General features: G+C 33.6%; 1 protein-coding gene across 1 annotated transcript in view; it reads right to left on the bottom strand.

Moving 5' to 3' along the window:
* The window catches only part of LOC103579601 (leucine-rich repeat-containing protein 4B), a 136,135-nt gene that overhangs the window by 111,709 nt on the left and 2,221 nt on the right, over window positions 1-22,205 (bottom strand). The window lies entirely within an intron of this gene.

Below are 22,205 nucleotides of genomic sequence, written 5' to 3'. Positions count from 1 at the left end.
TCTTAAATTTTATCGTGACTACGCTATTCTCCATTGCACTAGTTTTCTTCAAGAATGTCTGGTCAAATTTCTATTATTTCCTATAGAAAGTCGTCTAAAGTAACCATTTGACTCATTATTCCTGGGGGAATCAGCCCTATTATTTTTTAGAAATCAATCGGATCCTCGGGAACCATGAATCTCAATTATTATCGTGACTACGCTATTCTCCATTGCACTAGTTTTCTTCAAGAATGTCTGGTCAAATTTCTATTATTTCCTATAGAAAGTCGTCTAAAGTAACCATTTGACTCATTATTCCTGGGAGAATCAGCCCTATTATTTTTCAGAAATCAATCGGATCTTAGGAAACCATGAATCTTAAATTTTATCGTGACTACGCTATTCTCCATTGCACTAGTTTTCTTCAAGAATGTCTGGTCAAATTTCTATTATTTCCTATAGAAAGTCGTCTAAAGTAACCATTTGACTCATTATTCCTGGGAGAATCAGCCCTATTATTTTTTAGAAATCAATCGGATCCTCGGGAACCATGAATGTCAATTATTATCGTGACTACGCTATTCTCCATTGCACTAGTTTTCTTCAAAAATGTCTGGTCAAATTTCTATTATTTCCTATAGAAAGTCGTCTAAAGTAACCATTTGACTCATTATTCCTGGGAGAATCAGCCCTATTATTTTTTAGAAATCAATCGGATCCTCGGGAACCAGGAATCTCAATTATTATCGTGACTACGCTATTCTGCCTTGCGCTAGTTTTTTTTAAGAATGCCTGGTCAAATTTCTATCATTTCCTCTAGAAAGTCGTCTAAAGTAACCATTTGACTCATTATTCCTGGGAGAATCAGCCCTATTATTTTTCAGAAATCAATCGGATCTCAGGAAACCATAAATCTTAAATTTTATCGTGACTACGCTATTCTCCATTGCACTAGTTTTCTTCAAGAATGTCTGGTCAAATTTCTATCATTTCCTCTAGAAAGTCGTCTAAAGTAACCATTTGACTCATTATTCCTGGGAGAATCAGCCCTATTATTTTTTAGAAATCAATCGGATCTCAGGAAACCATGAATCTTAAATTTTATCGTGACTACGCTATTCTCCATTGCACTAGTTTTCTTCAAGAATGTCTGGTCAAATTTCTATTATTTCCTATAGAAAGTCGTCTAAAGTAACCATTTGACTCATTATTCCTGGGAGAATCAGCCCTATTATTTTTTAGAAATCAATCGGATCTCAGGAAACCATGAATCTTAAATTTTATCGTGACTACGCTATTCTCCATTGCACTAGTTTTCTTCAAGAATGTCTGGTCAAATTTCTATTATTTCCTATAGAAAGTCGTCTAAAGTAACCATTTGACTCATAATTCCTGGGAGAATCAGCCCTATTATTTTTTAGAAATCAATCGGATCCTCGGGAACCATGAATCTCAATTATTATCGTGACTACGCTATTCTGCCTTGCGCTAGTTTTTTTTAAGAATGCCTGGTCAAATTTCTATCATTTCCTCTAGAAAGTCGTCTAAAGTAACCATTTGACTCATTATTCCTGGGAGAATCAGCCCTATTATTTTTCAGAAATCAATCGGATCTCAGGAAACCATGAATCTTAAATTTTATCGTGACTACGCTATTCTCCATTGCACTAGTTTTCTTCAAGAATGTCTGGTCAAATTTCTATTATTTCCTATAGAAAGTCGTCTAAAGTAACCATTTGACTCATTATTCCTGGGAGAATCAGCCCTATTATTTTTTAGAAATCAATCGGATCCTCGGGAACCATGAATCTCAATTATTATCGTGACTACGCTATTCTCCATTGCACTAGTTTTCTTCAAGAATGTCTGGTCAAATTTCTATTATTTCCTATAGAAAGTCGTCTAAAGTAACCATTTGACTCATTATTCCTGGGAGAATCAGCCCTATTATTTTTTAGAAATCAATCGGATCTCAGGAAACCATGAATCTTAAATTTTATCGTGACTACGCTATTCTCCATTGCACTAGTTTTCTTCAAGAATGTCTGGTCAAATTTCTATTATTTCCTATAGAAAGTCGTCTAAAGTAACCATTTGACTCATTATTCCTGGGAGAATCAGCCCTATTATTTTTTAGAAATCAATCGGATCCTCGGGAACCAGGAATCTCGATTATTATCGTGACTACGCTATTCTGCCTTGCGCTAGTTTTTTTTAAGAATGCCTGGTCAAATTTCTATCATTTCCTCTAGAAAGTCGTCTAAAGTAACCATTTGACTCATTATTCCTGGGAGAATCAGCCCTATTATTTTTCAGAAATCAATCGGATCTCAGGAAACCATAAATCTTAAATTTTATCGTGACTACGCTATTCTCCATTGCACTAGTTTTCTTCAAGAATGTCTGGTCAAATTTCTATTATTTCCTATAGAAAGTCGTCTAAAGTAACCATTTGACTCATAATTCCTGGGAGAATCAGCCCTATTATTTTTTAGAAATCAATCGGATCCTCGGGAACCATGAATCTCAATTATTATCGTGACTACGCTATTCTCCATTGCACTAGTTTTCTTCAAGAATGTCTGGTCAAATTTCTATTATTTCCTATAGAAAGTCGTCTAAAGTAACCATTTGACTCATTATTCCTGGGAGAATCAGCCCTATTATTTTTTAGAAATCAATCGGATCTCAGGAAACCATGAATCTTAAATTTTATCGTGACTACGCTATTCTCCATTGCACTAGTTTTCTTCAAGAATGTCTGGTCAAATTTCTATTATTTCCTATAGAAAGTCGTCTAAAGTAACCATTTGACTCATTATTCCTGGGAGAATCAGCCCTATTATTTTTTAGAAATCAATCGGATCCTCGGGAACCAGGAATCTCAATTATTATCGTGACTACGCTATTCTGCCTTGCGCTAGTTTTTTTTAAGAATGCCTGGTCAAATTTCTATCATTTCCTCTAGAAAGTCGTCTAAAGTAACCATTTGACTCATTATTCCTGGGAGAATCAGCCCTATTATTTTTCAGAAATCAATCGGATCTCAGGAAACCATAAATCTTAAATTTTATCGTGACTACGCTATTCTCCATTGCACTAGTTTTCTTCAAGAATGTCTGGTCAAATTTCTATTATTTCCTATAGAAAGTCGTCTAAAGTAACCATTTGACTCATAATTCCTGGGAGAATCAGCCCTATTATTTTTTAGAAATCAATCGGATCCTCGGGAACCATGAATCTCAATTATTATCGTGACTACGCTATTCTGCCTTGCGCTAGTTTTTTTTAAGAATGCCTGGTCAAATTTCTATTATTTCCTATAGAAAGTCGTCTAAAGTAACCATTTGACTCATTATTCCTGGGAGAATCAGCCCTATTATTTTTTAGAAATCAATCGGATCTCAGGAAACCATGAATCTTAAATTTTATCGTGACTACGCTATTCTCCATTGCACTAGTTTTCTTCAAGAATGTCTGGTCAAATTTCTATTATTTCCTATAGAAAGTCGTCTAAAGTAACCATTTGACTCATTATTCCTGGGAGAATCAGCCCTATTATTTTTCAGAAATCAATCGGATCTCAGGAAACCATGAATCTTAAATTTTATCGTGACTACGCTATTCTCCATTGCACTAGTTTTCTTCAAGAATGTCTGGTCAAATTTCTATTATTTCCTATAGAAAGTCGTCTAAAGTAACCATTTGACTCATTATTCCTGGGAGAATCAGCCCTATTATTTTTTAGAAATCAATCGGATCCTCGGGAACCATGAATCTCAATTATTATCGTGACTACGCTATTCTGCCTTGCGCTAGTTTTTTTTAAGAATGCCTGGTCAAATTTCTATCATTTCCTCTAGAAAGTCGTCTAAAGTAACCATTTGACTCATTATTCCTGGGAGAATCAGCCCTATTATTTTTCAGAAATCAATCGGATCTCAGGAAACCATGAATCTTAAATTTTATCGTGACTACGCTATTCTCCATTGCACTAGTTTTCTTCAAGAATGTCTGGTCAAATTTCTATTATTTCCTATAGAAAGTCGTCTAAAGTAACCATTTGACTCATTATTCCTGGGAGAATCAGCCCTATTATTTTTTAGAAATCAATCGGATCTCAGGAAACCATGAATCTTAAATTTTATCGTGACTACGCTATTCTCCATTGCACTAGTTTTCTTCAAGAATGTCTGGTCAAATTTCTATTATTTCCTATAGAAAGTCGTCTAAAGTAACCATTTGACTTATTATTCCTGGGAGAATCAGCCCTATTATTTTTTAGAAATCAATCGGATCCTCGGGAACCATGAATCTCAATTATTATCGTGACTACGCTATTCTCCATTGCACTAGTTTTCTTCAAGAATGTCTGGTCAAATTTCTATTATTTCCTATAGAAAGTCGTCTAAAGTAACCATTTGACTCATTATTCCTGGGAGAATCAGCCCTATTATTTTTCAGAAATCAATCGGATCTCAGGAAACCATAAATCTTAAATTTTATCGTGACTACGCTATTCTCCATTGCACTAGTTTTCTTCAAGAATGTCTGGTCAAATTTCTATTATTTCCTATAGAAAGTCGTCTAAAGTAACCATTTGACTCATTATTCCTGGGGGAATCAGCCCTATTATTTTTTAGAAATCAATCGGATCCTCGGGAACCATGAATCTCAATTATTATCGTGACTACGCTATTCTCCATTGCACTAGTTTTCTTCAAGAATGTCTGGTCAAATTTCTATTATTTCCTATAGAAAGTCGTCTAAAGTAACCATTTGACTCATTATTCCTGGGAGAATCAGCCCTATTATTTTTCAGAAATCAATCGGATCTTAGGAAACCATGAATCTTAAATTTTATCGTGACTACGCTATTCTCCATTGCACTAGTTTTCTTCAAGAATGTCTGGTCAAATTTCTATTATTTCCTATAGAAAGTCGTCTAAAGTAACCATTTGACTCATTATTCCTGGGAGAATCAGCCCTATTATTTTTTAGAAATCAATCGGATCCTCGGGAACCATGAATCTCAATTATTATCGTGACTACGCTATTCTGCCTTGCGCTAGTTTTTTTTAAGAATGCCTGGTCGAATTTCTATCATTTCCTCTAGAAAGTCGTCTAAAGTAACCATTTGACTCATTATTCCTGGGAGAATCAGCCCTATTATTTTTCAGAAATCAATCGGATCTCAGGAAACCATAAATCTTAAATTTTATCGTGACTACGCTATTCTCCATTGCACTAGTTTTCTTCAAGAATGTCTGGTCAAATTTCTATTATTTCCTATAGAAAGTCGTCTAAAGTAACCATTTGACTTATTATTCCTGGGGGAATCAGCCCTATTATTTTTTAGAAATCAATCGGATCCTCGGGAACCATGAATCTCAATTATTATCGTGACTACGCTATTCTCCATTGCACTAGTTTTCTTCAAGAATGTCTGGTCAAATTTCTATTATTTCCTATAGAAAGTCGTCTAAAGTAACCATTTGACTCATTATTCCTGGGAGAATCAGCCCTATTATTTTTCAGAAATCAATCGGATCTTAGGAAACCATGAATCTTAAATTTTATCGTGACTACGCTATTCTCCATTGCACTAGTTTTCTTCAAGAATGTCTGGTCAAATTTCTATTATTTCCTATAGAAAGTCGTCTAAAGTAACCATTTGACTCATTATTCCTGGGAGAATCAGCCCTATTATTTTTTAGAAATCAATCGGATCCTCGGGAACCATGAATGTCAATTATTATCGTGACTACGCTATTCTCCATTGCACTAGTTTTCTTCAAAAATGTCTGGTCAAATTTCTATTATTTCCTATAGAAAGTCGTCTAAAGTAACCATTTGACTCATTATTCCTGGGAGAATCAGCCCTATTATTTTTTAGAAATCAATCGGATCCTCGGGAACCATGAATCTCAATTATTATCGTGACTACGCTATTCTCCATTGCACTAGTTTTCTTCAAGAATGTCTGGTCAAATTTCTATTATTTCCTATAGAAAGTCGTCTAAAGTAACCATTTGACTCATTATTCCTGGGAGAATCAGCCCTATTATTTTTTAGAAATCAATCGGATCTCAGGAAACCATGAATCTTAAATTTTATCGTGACTACGCTATTCTCCATTGCACTAGTTTTCTTCAAGAATGTCTGGTCAAATTTCTATTATTTCCTATAGAAAGTCGTCTAAAGTAACCATTTGACTCATTATTCCTGGGAGAATCAGCCCTATTATTTTTTAGAAATCAATCGGATCCTCGGGAACCATGAATCTCAATTATTATCGTGACTACGCTATTCTCCATTGCACTAGTTTTCTTCAAGAATGTCTGGTCAAATTTCTATTATTTCCTATAGAAAGTCGTCTAAAGTAACCATTTGACTCATTATTCCTGGGGGAATCAGCCCTATTATTTTTTAGAAATCAATCGGATCCTCGGGAACCATGAATCTCAATTATTATCGTGACTACGCTATTCTCCATTGCACTAGTTTTCTTCAAAAATGTCTGGTCAAATTTCTATTATTTCCTATAGAAAGTCGTCTAAAGTAACCATTTGACTCATTATTCCTGGGAGAATCAGCCCTATTAATTTTCAGAAATCAATCGGATCTCAGGAAACCATGAATCTTAAATTTTATCGTGACTACGCTATTCTCCATTGCACTAGTTTTCTTCAAGAATGTCTGGTCAAATTTCTATTATTTCCTATAGAAAGTCGTCTAAAGTAACCATTTGACTCATTATTCCTGGGAGAATCAGCCCTATTATTTTTTAGAAATCAATCGGATCTTCGGGAACCATGAATCTCAATTATTATCGTGACTACGCTATTCTGCCTTGCGCTAGTTTTTTTTAAGAATGCCTGGTCAAATTTCTATCATTTCCTCTAGAAAGTCGTCTAAAGTAACCATTTGACTCATTATTCCTGGGAGAATCAGCCCTATAGTTTTTCAGAAATCAATCGGATCTCAGGAAACCATGAATCTTAAATTTTATCGTGACTACGCTATTCTCCATTGCACTAGTTTTCTTCAAGAATGTCTGGTCAAATTTCTATTATTTCCTATAGAAAGTCGTCTAAAGTAACCATTTGACTCATTATTCCTGGGAGAATCAGCCCTATTATTTTTCAGAAATCAATCGGATCTCAGGAAACCATGAATCTTAAATTTTATCGTGACTACGCTATTCTCCATTGCACTAGTTTTCTTCAAGAATGTCTGGTCAAATTTCTATTATTTCCTATAGAAAGTCGTCTAAAGTAACCATTTGACTCATTATTCCTGGGAGAATCAGCCCTATTATTTTTCAGAAATCAATCGGATCTCAGGAAACCATGAATCTTAAATTTTATCGTGACTACGCTATTCTCCATTGCACTAGTTTTCTTCAAGAATGTCTGGTCAAATTTCTATTATTTCCTATAGAAAGTCGTCTAAAGTAACCATTTGACTCATTATTCCTGGGAGAATCAGCCCTATTATTTTTTAGAAATCAATCGGATCCTCGGGAACCATGAATCTCAATTATTATCGTGACTACGCTATTCTGCCTTGCGCTAGTTTTTTTTAAGAATGCCTGGTCAAATTTCTATCATTTCCTCTAGAAAGTCGTCTAAAGTAACCATTTGACTCATTATTCCTGGGAGAATCAGCCCTATTATTTTTCAGAAATCAATCGGATCTCAGGAAACCATGAATCTTAAATTTTATCGTGACTACGCTATTCTCCATTGCACTAGTTTTCTTCAAGAATGTCTGGTCAAATTTCTATTATTTCCTATAGAAAGTCGTCTAAAGTAACCATTTGACTCATTATTCCTGGGAGAATCAGCCCTATTATTTTTTAGAAATCAATCGGATCCTCGGGAACCATGAATCTCAATTATTATCGTGACTACGCTATTCTGCCTTGCGCTAGTTTTTTTTAAGAATGCCTGGTCAAATTTCTATCATTTCCTCTAGAAAGTCGTCTGAAGTAACCATTTGATTTGTTATTCCTGGAAGAATCAGCCTTATTATTTTCCAGAAATCACTCGGATCTCAGGGAACCTTGAATCTCAATTTTTATCGTGACTACGCTATTCTGCATTGCGCTAGTATTCTTTAAGAATGCCTGATCAAATTTCTATTATTTTCTATATAAAGTCGTCTAAAGTAACGTTCTGACTCGATATTCTCGGAAGAATCAGCCCTATTAAGCCTCAAAAATCAATCGGATCTCAGGAAACCATGAATCTCAATTATTATAGTGACTACGCTATTTTGCATTGCGCTAGTATTTTTTAAGAATGCCTGGTCAAATTTCTATTATTTCCTCTAGAAAGTCGTCTAAAGTAACCATTCGACTCGTTATTCCTAAAAGAATCAGCCCTATTATTTTTCAGAAATCAATCGGATCTCAGAAAACCATAAATCTCAATTTTTATCGTGACTACGCTATTCTGCATTGCGCTAGTTTTCTTCAAGAATGTCTGGTCAAATTTCTATTATTTCCTATAGAAAGTCGTCTAAAGTAACCATTTGACTCATTATTTCTGGAAGAATCAGCCCTATTATTTTTCAGAAATCAATCGGATCTCAGGAAACCATGAATCTCAATTATTATCGTGACTACGCTATTCTGCATTGCGCTAGTTTTTTCATCGAATGCGTGGTCAAATTTCAATTATTTTCAATGGAAAGTCGTCTGAAGTAACCATTAGGGGTGTGCGAATATTCGAATTTACGAATTATTCGACACGAATTCGAATCGAATTAATCGATTCGAAATTCGAATCGAATAATTCGAATTATTATGTTATTCGTAATTTTCCGAGTATTTTGTATTCAGAATGTGTTATGTTCGATATTTAAATATGGAATTAACAATTAATATACATTTTATTTACACCATGAAATATAATTACACAAATCGAACAATTAGTATGAAAATTTGCTACAAATTTTTGTTTAAAAATAATAAATACGAAACCGAATCTGGTGATAATGAAGTTCGTTTATCAGATACAATATCACCAGCAGTGGAAAATATTCTTTCGCTTTCAGCAGAAGTACAAGGTACTCCTAAATATCTTTTTGCCATAAGTAATAATTGGGGATATTTATTTTTTTCTTGTCGCCACCAAATAAGTGGATCTTGCTGAGGATTTATCAAACCACAGTTTAAATACACCACCATTACCTGTGATATTTCACCACGCAAAGTCTCTAAATTTTTTTCTCGGGCGTTAACTGTAGGTTTTTTCATGAAACTCCGAAATCCCGTATACTGGTTCCCACTAGCTGAAATTTAAAATCAATACATCATTTTATATTTAATAACATTATCTTCTGATTGTCGAATGTTCATTTTCTGATTAATTGTAAGTTAAATTTAGTAAATAAATAAATGTATTCATCATGACGCATTAAAAGAAAAAAGAAAAACACATTCAACAAAAGCAATTAATTTTTTCTATTCATTAGGTAAAGTATTTTTGGCTAAAAAAAGGTACAATCGGTAATTTTTTTCAATTTCAACTACGAATTTTATCGTAAATGATTTCCTAATTTGGTTGTACGAAATTTTGAATCAATGATATACGTAAAAAAAAAAAAAAATTCTCAGTATAAAAATAATCAAATTTGTATCAAAAAAGTAATCTTAAAAAGTGGGTGACTCTTGTTAAAACTTACGTTTTCTGGTCATTATAATAATAATAATATTTAAATAATTATTGTTAACATTAAGTGGTTCGTAATTTTCTATTTTTCATTAAAATTTAAGGTTAAACATACAAACGTCTCCGTAGGTTTTACTCTTAATTTTTATCATTAGTATAATTAATATGTATTTTATAATTACCTTTTATTGAACACTTAGATAAAATAATTAATCACTTAAATGGCACAAAACATTTCATGTAAAAACATTCATGTAAAAATGTTTAGTAGAAAGCTTGTTTGTATTTATGCTTTTCAACTGATCAATGAAAACTATCGTAAATAGTTAACTTCTGAAGTAAAATACTGTCGAAAAGGAGAAGAGACCTGAAGATAGGTACAATTCAAATACGTTTGAGTACGGGTTCACGCTAGCTATCGTTCTTTCAAATGCTTTGTTGCATTATAAATTGCAAATCGTATAGATACAATAGAAGAAAATCACTAAGTTAATTATATTTTTTCATGGACAAAAAAATTAAGAATATGTAAAAAAAAAAACTTAGAGAAATTAATTTCGAGAATTTTAAAACGTTGCATGTGTATACCTGGATTAAACAAAATGATTTGTAAGGATTAAAAACGATTAAAAATTTAATCATCATTAATCGTCATAATCCTCATGATTTTTCACATTTAATTGCCTCAAATCGTCAAGATAAGATCTATTATTTTACGATTAATAACGATTAATGTGAATTAAAAATTTCAAATCCTTATGAATCGTCTTTGATCTTCATTCAGAACCAGAAATTACAATATTATATTACGATTAAAGACGAGTCATGAGGATTAAAAATTTAAAAAAGTATATTATTATTCGTAAGTAGAATATTTTGATACTCGGTGTAATGAAATTCAAATTGTAAACAACAGAAAATCCATTGATATATATATAATTTGTGAATCGTTCGAAGTATTCGAAAAAAATCGAATTATTCGAAATTTTTCGAATTATTCGAAATTTTTCGAATTATTCGAAATTTTTCGAATTATTCGAAAATTCGAATTATTTGATTCGAATTTCGAATCGAATATTATTATTCGATTCGATTCGATTCGAACGATATTCGCACTCCCCTAGAGACTAACTTTTGCTCTGTTAAATGCTCAGCACAAATACTTGATGAAGACTGAGCTTGGGATTGTTAATTACGGATAAGAAAAAGGTCCGTCTACTTGTTTAGGTTCTTGTATCCGAGATAGAGCGTAGGGCAGAGGCCAGAGGAAAGATAGCTGACCCCAAACTTAGAACTGATAACTTCACTAATGGGTAATGTTGTTCGACATACGGTAGTTTGAAGATACTTGAGAAACACTGTCAATCATGTGGATCTTGGTTAAAGTCTTCTTATCTTGTCAAGCGGATCGGTGGCAACTGGGGAAACTACAAAGTCCTGGCCGGCAATCATCCTGGAGCTAGCAGCTCAGCAACATCGAGGGCGTGTTATACATCGTAGAGTTAAGTCCGTTTGGGGCGTTTTGGTGAAAGACCCTGCCGACATCAAACCTACGAGTTAGGTTATGATCTAGGATACCCAAGTTTCACCGGATATCACGTCATGCCAGTCCCCCGAGCAGCGGTATCCAGGAACCCGCGGTCTTGTGGTCAGGGTATAGCCATCATTCTCACCCTCGACCCACTGGCTTGTTCTAACTAGCCGGATGCTGCTTTTCCAACTACAACTCCAATCCTCTGTGTCCATCTTTGTGCTGCTAACACCTGGTTCTATCCTCGGTTCTGCTGGTGATTCTTGCCAGCACTTACACTAGGACTCTATGGCTCTAGAGTGTTTAGAATTGGAACGAGGAAACACTATAGTAGTCACAGGATTTGATCTAGTTTACCGAAATCATTCTGCCTCACTTTCACTAATTCTCTTCTCTGTTCTTCTCTGCGCTTCTATTTCCCTTTTTGGGGTAAATTCAAACCCTATCAGTACATATTACATATATGTAGTAGTAGTAGTATGTTCGATCGTTACTAACGTGACATACCTCCCCAACGTCACGAGAGTATTGAGGTAGTTGAGAGTTACAACGTACAATCGAATTCCGAACATCAGTTATCTCTCGTGAATTTCAGGCTACCGTTTTAACGTTCCATTTGTCCGTTCTCTACTTCTCTGATTCATTATACCGAAATTAGATTTCGCTCATTAATTAGCTTGTTATTTATAGTTATTGATGTTATTTAATGGATATTACCGGAAGTTTGTTCTAGTTGTTGCTGCATTATCATTGCTGTTGTCTTTTTCATTAGATATCTGTTCTGCAAAACTAAACTTAATCAAAATATTTAAATGTGCAGTTCAATTTCGAAACATTTAAGGTAAAGCAGCGCCCGAATAGGAAATTAATCAAAGACGCTTTAGATAAATTTTTCTTAGCCGAGTTGCGGTAATTAGATTATCAGGTTCTCGTTCAGACGTGATACCATTCATCTCTAATCTTTGATTTTAGCCATTGGATCGGGGATCGCCGAGGTTTTTTACTTTTTCGGGTCGGATTTTTTCGCATAGAGCTTAAAAATCAATCAGTCCTCCCGACGGATTTGAGATATATATGGCCCCGGCTGGTGCGGTCCGGTAAGCTTTTATCTCTCTCCATTTATCTAAACGGTTTTGTTTGCATCGCGTTACGGATAATTGCCGAACCGGAACTTTCTATAGGTATCTCCTTTCCGACATCGACGACGAGTTACGGTAATCTGGATTTTACAGTACGCGCACCCATCAAAAAGTCTATTTCAATTAATTTAAATGTTCTTAGAAATAACTAGATTGTTAGATAAATAGATTTATTCATTTCAATGTACTCACATCCACACATACATACATATATATCTATATATGTGAGAATAGCATTCATTACCCTCATTTCAAAAAATAAATGATTTTTTTTTTGAGACTCTTCCAATAACGAAATGTATATTTTCCAGGTGAAAATGATGAATTTAAAAAATGAAAATAATTGTGACTAGTATAAATATATATGAATATATATATTATTAAATTCAATATCAGCCACAAAAGAAAAGTAGAATAAAGGAAATTTAATAAAAATTTGATATGAGAAAAAAATAATAATAATAATAATGAAAAATAAAAATAAAAAATGACATAACAAACAGGATAAATTTATTTTGTCAGAGATATCTATTTGTCTTTCAGTTTCACAATGAATTTACAAGTGATGTTACAAAATGGAAAAACTTCAGCAAACTTTTTTTATTTTTTATTCCAGGCATAAAAGCTTTTTTCTGACAATAGTGATAAAATTGTAGAACAGATATACATTCTCATATATTTTCACGTGTACAAATATACATATATGTGTACAGAAGATAGGTACATATAGATTTATCTATATATATGTGTACACATAAAGAGAAATGGTTAGTACTGGTTTGGTCTCTGTCGCTAAGTGTATTTTCAACGCAACGACAGGACGACGGGGACCTGAAATGGATACCGAAATGAACTTGTACCCAAAAGCTCTCTCTCTTGTTCATTCATTCATTCATTCTAACGAACCAAGGTACACATCCCATCGGGATTTCCGACCGAATATTACACGTGTGATTTCTCTGTCCCCGAGCTATTCGTTACAAAAGTGCGTAATCGAAAACCATCAGCCGGGTTAATTGAAATATTTTTCATGTTAAACAAATCCCTCTCATACTTTTACAGAATATTTATTTTTATAAAAAAATATATAAAATAATTTATAAGCTATAAATCATAAAATAATACTAAGCTCAATAATTTTAAAAATATAAATGCTAAAGAAAAATTTTAAAAAACTTTTGAATTTATTCGTGCATCATTCACTTGGACAACAATAGCTTGCCACCCCGCAGCAATTTCTCTTTTACTTTCTTTACTTATTCGCGACCTACTTCCTACTATCAAAGAACCATTTTCAAACCAACCCCTTGAAAAAACTCCACTCATCAGCCTTGTAAGCCATCACACAGCTTCTCTATTTAACCAACTTACTAAATATAATAATAATAATAATAAAGAACATGCCAGCCTTTTATTCACTTTTCGGTCACTTATATTCACCCAGTAAATTTATATAAATAAATTCCCGCTACTTAAACTAAATTCCTCTGCAGGACTAACGATACCTTTATTTTTTCGGCTAGAACACAATCACCCAACAAATAAACTTGCCTGTAATAAAATTAGCCAAACTAGTTTACTAAGTTGTCCGAGGTTTATGGACACAGTTGATTAAGCACGTGATCATGGAATACATTTTTTAAAATACAGACCAGAATTTAAATAGACCAGCAAATTAATTAACGTCCTTAATTTTATGAATAATTAAAAGGCTTATAAACTTTAGTCTACTCTACAAAGTCGCTGCTCTGGTTGTTGCAAAACGGACTTTCGAGTCTTGATAATGACCGACAGGCGGAGCCAGGAATATAAACACTAATTGTTGAAGGAAAAATAACCGGCCGGGAAACTGACCAATAGAAGAAATGGATAAAAATTAAAGTCAAGTTGAATTCTTGAGTCAGTAAGCTGTTAAGAAGCTTTGGAAAGTTGAAAGCCCAGTTTGGAGGCAACTAGCGCAGGAGCATCAACTCGTGTATCATTAGATGCCAGCAAAATTTGAATTAAGCCTTTTCGGACTTAGTAACAAATAGTTTTTCATCAAAATATTTCCAGTAAAGTTTCAAATTTCTGGATAATAAACATTATTTGATCAATTATTGCTCTATTTCATGAAATTTCAGCATCACCAGCCGGTATTTTGGCAGCCAAATAGTGAAACAACTCAAGCACGCAAAATATTTTCCGCAAAATCTCCCCCAATCATTGATTATAATTAAATTTTACAAATAATTAAATTCTTTGTGAAACTATTATGGGAAAATGAGATCAATGATGAAAGAAAAAAGAAATCCAATACACGAAAATAGACGTCTAGACCACGGATACTCTGTTCCAATCTGACTCCATTGCCTAACGCAATTGTCTGAAACGTCTTACAGAGCAATCTCAGCAGCGCAACCTATTTTATTATTTTCTAGCTCGAGTCCCCAAAGTCGTCGACTTGCTCGTCTGATTCCTATTTTCTATTAATGTAACTGCACAATGTCTTTTTATAAAATTATTCCCACGACAACTCGAACGTCCAGCAACAATGGAACTTTTTATATCTTTATCTATTGTAACGACAAAATACGGTAACCCCATTTGTCGATAAAATTAACGAGCACGTCAATCCACCTATATATCTTTATCTTTAACTCTCTCTCTCTATTTATATTTCTATCTCTAGCTCTGCACCAATGGAATACCAGTAGCGTAATCATTATCTAGCTTTGTATCTGGACAAACATTAAACAAGGACACAGCGTAGTAAACTTGGCGCTGGTTTTGAATGCTAACAAATGCGCATAACTGCTAACGTGAATCCTCATGTTTATGCATACATATATACATATATATACAACACACTCGTATCGGAGTTTATATGCGTACGAATGAATGCATTCGACACCAATTAACAACATTATTCAATCTTTATATTTTTAGTTAGAAGTGAAAAAAAGGAGGAAAAAAATCCAGACAGAAGCGAGCGCGAAAATTCAAATGTACATAGCAGTCAGAGCGAAATATTTTAAGTAAACTCTTGTTGAAAGCAATTTTAGCATGTGTTACATCTGTATCCAGCTGAAAAGCAACCAAGTAAACCGGGGAGAGACAAACTAAAATACGGTAGACGAGACACCAAGGTATTGTGTCTTCTGGTGTGCGTTAAAAATTCATCAAGCTAGAAAACGAACGAGGTGACGCAATCGGAAACTTTACTAGTCTCGACTCGAATTCGATGCATATCCATGAGATACCTTTTATATATAGCAAAATGGAAACACGGAAATGGCATTGTATATACAGAATACATCAAATAAATAATAATAATAATAATAATAATGATGATAAAAAAAGGAATAAAGTAAAAATGGCAAGCCTGCCATTGATATGGACGTAAAAAATATAAAAAATATGAGAAATTGTGGAATAGCTTCAAGTCTCAGAGGTAGCACATTTCTTAACAGGTCAAACAACTTTTTCCTGGCGATTGAACCAACTGGACTATCTATCCAAAAGTTTTATTTATAAATCAAAAAAACCCGACGTGATTCTGTTGGCGCCCGACTTTTTTTTTTCGAATCAAATAAATACAACTCAACAAAATAAAATTATGGGTGTTTTGTTTTCTGATTTTCTTAAAAATTTTCTTGAAATTTTACAGTCGTAAACACATTTCTTTTTTTTTTACTATACTTAATTATTAGTGAATAAAGAATTCAAATTATGAATTACAAAAAACCAGGAAAAGTAAAAAAGATTCTCCAGAGCTCGCAGTCAAACAGAAGATAAATAGAGTTTATTAAAACCCACATATTCCCATTATTTTTAAACCGTCTGGGTTATTTCCCAACGATATACATATAAATTGAGCGCGAATGTTGCGATTTTAAAATATTTGCACAGTATTGTTTAAGATATATTTCATCCACGATAGTGTAAACACACATAATATTTCTTCGACAATTTATTATGGATAAGAAAATAAGTATAGTACAAATATTTAACCACAAGGGAATTTTGTCAGAGAAAATAGTAAGAATAGAGAAAAATATCCCCCTTATATCTCCGTGGCAGAGCTAGCTAGTACTTAGACGCACCAGAGATAACGTAATTTCCGTACAATTCCCTAGAGTCTATTTCAGTTCGTACAAGGGGCCACAATATATATACACACCCATACATTCATCCATTAATACTTCCACATATATACATATACACATATTCCTCCAAAGTCTGCACTTGTCTCGCGCATTGTACATCTCACATAATACGCAAACGTTCATTTAAACATAGCACAAAAAATTATTTAATTAAAATCGCAAAATGCATAATAAGACGATTATGTAATTTGAAGAAAAACGCGGCCGCTAATTGAAACAAAATATCCAGTTAATTAAACGTCTGTGTACGGAATAAAATTTAGCATATTCTGTGAATTAACATCAGGTTACATATTCACCTTTACTGTTGCATTAACCGGACACAAAATGTCGTGATACATGTACCGTGTACATATAAATGCATTGTCCAGCAGCTACACTAGGAGCGTTGATCTCTACTCGTTTCCACATGTCCCCGAGCTCATGCCCAGGATAATCGGATCTGTCGATGCGTTACTGGGCAAATGACTTTGGTACGTTCCCGAATCCACTTCACCAGCTAGCCACCCACTAGCGCACCCACTCACACATTCACATATCTACCCATCTATCCACCGAACATATATGCCGACCCGGTGAATCATTATTCGACGCGTTATATACGCAGAAACTCGATTCGCGTGTCGGCTGTCGTCATTTCCAACCAGAAATCCAACTGAGTAAAACCCTTTTATCACACTATTCATCCATCTATCCCCTATACCCACCAATCCACCTCTCTGCCTTCCCAATCTACCCGCATATATATATTTAAATATATATATATATATGTACATTTACATATTTACATAGATAAATACGTATACACATTAAATTACATTTAGCATATCAGTACAAATGCTAGACTAGTTGAATTTGTAATTAAGGAAATGGCTATAAATTGAAAACAACCACAAATTATGGGTTAAATATATTTAAAAGCTAATTTATAATCTTTATATGTCGGCATTATGAACACGCATTTTTTAAATTTCGTTTATTATTATTATTCGTATTAATTATGTGTCCATGGGGTAAAAACAAGAAAAATAATATGAGGGAGAGTTGTCACGCTACCTGTGTCTCTAATAAATAAAAATAATCATATATAATACTATTTTCAGAACATACATATATGTATATTAATAACTATATCTGTTTCGAAAATAAATGATAAAAAATTTCTTTCAGCTCTCCCTCAATTTAAAAGCCGCCATTAATTTTTTCCATCTATAATTGAACTTATGGTAAAAAAAGCTGCCAATTCATCTAAAGAGCTGTTTAAAATTGATAAAAAAAAAAAATATATAGTGACAGCTCTCCCTTTACCCTGGTGCAAAATTTATATTATAAATACAGAGAGATAGCGGTGGCGTATGGATTGTGTGTATTATCAACGGACTATAGATTGATATTCCTTGCAGGATGATTCACCAGCTAAATCCCATATATGAAAATCCCCCGTATCCATACGGTAATGGTGTTGGCGATAGTGGTGTGTGGTGTATTTCACTTCAAAGTCGCCACTATTGGATTTAAACTCATTGGCCTGACACTCGGATGAAAACACAAGCTGCGGACAGAGTCGAGGTTTGCGTTTGACGAACAGACCGTGGCACGTTGGCCTAGAATGGATTTGCGTTCATTTTCGACGACTGACTATGGTCTTTTTGATATATATATATATATATATACGTACAAACATATATATATGTAGTTATAGATGTAAATGTCCACATATGCACGTACATAGTCAAATATACGAGGGGACTACGCTCTATGTAGCACTCACCCAGTCTACCTCCCTTTTCCCCGACATTATATTTCATCGTAGCTCATCCACTACACGCTCACCAGTCACCGAGATAGGAATGAGAGTACACGGTAGCACAGGGATCGATACTTTATCTTGTTACACCGGGTAACATCAAAGAGGACAGCATCAACTTTTATTAGCTGATAATTATTAAAATGAAACTGATGGAAAATTTATATATATATGTATGTATATATATACCCCGTTATAAGGAGCGCCCTTAAAGTCTGTAGTATGACTTCCAATAGGATTATCTGTACGCGCGGCTTTCATCCTGGCTTTTATTCACCTACTTTATTTTACAAAGCTATACCTTTGGGCATTCTCCTTTTTCTTTTATCCAATTTAAAATTTTTTTCGTTTTATTACTATTATTACTTAACTTTATTTTTTTATAATAACCTCATCTCATTTTAAAACTAGAGCAACATTTTACTGAAGATAAAATATACTTTGAGATACAGCAGTTACCGAATCGCCGTCAGGACATTTTACACCTGGTGAAATTCCCAAGTTTACGAATAAGAGAGCATGAAAATTTTACGGTGTACAACGTCAGTTAGAATTATCACTTGCCTAACACGAGTTGTAGTTAAAAGAGAACCAGAGACACTGAGAAATTCAGATAAAGAGACAGAGACGGAGACGGCTGGAGTTGTCGTCTTTCTGCGCTAAACCAAATTATCTATTATTTATGCTACCCAGGATCCTATTAATTAATATTTTAATTACCGTATCCCTCTGCTGGGGAAATTGGCACCTAATTCTAAATTTCATTAATTATATAACGTCACTCTATTTTACTTTCGCGCGAAAATTTAAAAAATTACCACTGTAAAAAATTTGAATAGAACAAGTGGGTAACTTATTAATAAACTGAATTAATTATCCTTTCAAATTGAATTTAATGACGATAATCGATTAACTTGTCAATAAGTTATGTCTGCAGGTATAACCGGTGATTTACATTTTAATTAAAATCCATAAAAAATTTTACCGCTTTTAAATTCTCAAGTGATGCTGCATTTTGAGGTTCATTCTCCATTGTTTCCTTTCTTACTACTCCGACTATTTATAAAACTTTTCCATGAATCATATCCATTATACAGATACTCAAAAATAATTGGATAATGTTAACCAATTAAATTCCATTTATTAAAACCCAATAAAACAATTAACTATTTCGCTCAAATAGAGATACTTATTTTTAGGTTTCATCTCACATATATATATATATATATATATATATATATATATATATATATATATATCATGTACTATCAAGATAGGCATTGAAAAAAATTTCCAACAAAGAGAAAAAAATTTTTTTTTCATCTTCCATTGTTCTCTTGGACCAAATGTTCTCACAATTCATAAAATTTTACTAAGCGTTCAATTGAATTTGTCTTGACAAGCACATAAAATATTAGCTAATCAATAAAATCCGTGAAGCGTAAAAAAAATGTTTTTTTGTCAATTGTCAATTGTCAAGCAATCATCAAAGTGGAACTTCCCTCGACTCGATTCCTGCTCCCCTTTCTGACTAAATATCATCGCTGGCTGAGTTAATAATTTTATTAAATATAAAGTCATGTCAAGTTTGGTAATCCAACAGAAAAGTACGTAAATACATTTAGTATCAGAGTAATCTATGATGAAAAAAATTCTTGCAGAAAAAGGGTTTTAATTTTACGAGAATAATCCAACGGTATCAGAAAACCAGACGTCGAAAAGCTGTACGGGACGATAATCGCAGCAGGAACCTTTGCAGCGGCAGCAGCCACCGTTAGATAGGAAAGGGATTAGGAGGGTCTACTCTGGTGCTGAGAAAACCGGGTCGGTCAAGCCGGCATGAAATACGAAGCTTCGGAAGAGATCATTGGTGTGATAGAGTAGAGTTGCCGAGGCACATAATTACCAATTGCTTCTGATTGGCATGATCATCTTGCTTGTAATCCACCTACACGTCTACCCACTAAATGCATATATATCACATCCACATCCATGCCCACATCTACATCCACACCCAAATGAAACTAAGAAACTAAAATTGGATAAGTCCTCGTGTATCAGCAGATCCAAGTCCAAGTCAAATGCAATTATTTGTGAGCTCTGTAATAAGTAACAAAGCAAACCCAATCCTATATTTAGGACCGGACTACAATAACTGAAATGATATAGAACAAGCATTGATTGGAAACAATAATATAGGCAGTGACCTGACGTGAGAAATAACAGATGTGTTGGGTAATTGAATAAATAGCAATAGTATATGTATATTCTACATATATATCGGTGTAATATGTATATAGCGGTATAAGGGAAACTGGTAAACTTGAAAGCTATGTGTAGACATTAATTTAGGTCCAAAGGTGTTGCTACCAGCAACAGTTCAAGCGAGAGGTACAACCTGATATTATTGGGTGACAGCAATCGTGGTAATTACTGTCGTCCTCGATCGATCAAGACCTCTTTACCCTATTCCCGGTTTCACTTCTCTCGTCTCTCCCTCTCGGTACTTGTCCCTCGCTCTACATAAACTACTAGCCCCATTCCCTTACTACCTTACAACCCTGCCTTCATCACTACCACTATAATCTATATACAACTATATAACTATATAACTACATAACTATTCATCATCTCAAAAGGTACTAGTAACCAGCAAACACCCACTTCTCAACAAGTATTTCAATGTGCTTTGGACTTAAATTACAGTGCGCTTCATTTCATCGCTCGGAAACTTTTAGTTTGTTGGTTTGGTTACTACGTATACTCTGTAAATTAAAAGGAAATTCGATATATTTGTTGCAATACTATTTATACTGAACTAGGTAATGTATAACACGATATTAATTATCTGTACGGGGAAAAAGTGACAGCAAAATTTTTAAAAAAATTATAATTCTACTCCTGTAAATCAGGTGGAATTTTTATCGACGGAAAATTTTTGAAATTTAATGGAAATTTATTTCAATGTTATTTCTGTTTACAGAAACCATCAAAGTCATTTTCATTCAAAGTCATTGAAAAAAGAAGCAATTGAAGTAAAAATTTTGAATCCTGGTAAAATTAGTGAAATTTATCAGAAAAAAACAACTAAGAAATTAAACCAATCAAAAAAATGAGGGCAGAATTTTATGGAAATCGTCTTTGAAAAAAAAAAAAAAAATTTTTAAACTTCTAGGGATTAAAATGAAAAAAAATTTTAGAGTGAAAATGTAATTTTTAATAATTTTTTTTCACTAGATAAATTTTCTAAACAAGACACTTTTCCCATTATAGAGGCATTAATTCCGTCGTTGGGTACTTTGGAGGTCGGAAAGCTTTTATTGTCCTAAGAGTACTCGCACGAGCTTGTCAAGGTGTTATTCCACCTTGTATGCATACACTATTTTGTCTAAATGGATGCCTGTTGACAAGAGGAAGCGCTGCTAAGTCTAGTGTCTTTGATGATGAAGTTAAGTTTCGAGTAGGAGATTTTTTTTTTTTTAAATTATAAAAAAAAAAACTTGAATATAATCTCACTACTTTATATACTAAATAATATTCAAAAAATTATTTCCCAGTTTATTTTCCCGGCGACTCTTACCCTAATTCGCAGCCGATAAATTAAAAAAAAAAAATATTTCAAAAAATTGCACCCATAGATTGTTTAATTTTCTACACGTGCATTTTTTTTTCTGCAATTCATTTGTTGAAAAAAGAAATCCGAAAATTTTAAATTGTCTGCCAACTTCAGGATAATAAAATAATAGTATAATTGAAAAAATAAAAATTTATAAAACTAATAACAAAATAATAATAACAAAAATAAGTAAAAGAAGTGGAAAAACGTCTGCAAGTCATCCACGTTATTCAAGTGCTCTCATGTCTACCATTCTCGCGTCTAAAGTGCATGAAAAACTTTTTTTTTAGTTGAGGATATAA

The sequence above is a fragment of the Microplitis demolitor genome, chromosome 2, assembly GCF_026212275.2.
Source record: "Microplitis demolitor isolate Queensland-Clemson2020A chromosome 2, iyMicDemo2.1a, whole genome shotgun sequence".
Classification (NCBI taxonomy): domain Eukaryota; kingdom Metazoa; phylum Arthropoda; class Insecta; order Hymenoptera; family Braconidae; genus Microplitis; species Microplitis demolitor.
Note: the sequence above shows the minus strand (reverse complement) of the source record. Positions and strands in the feature narration are given on the sequence as shown.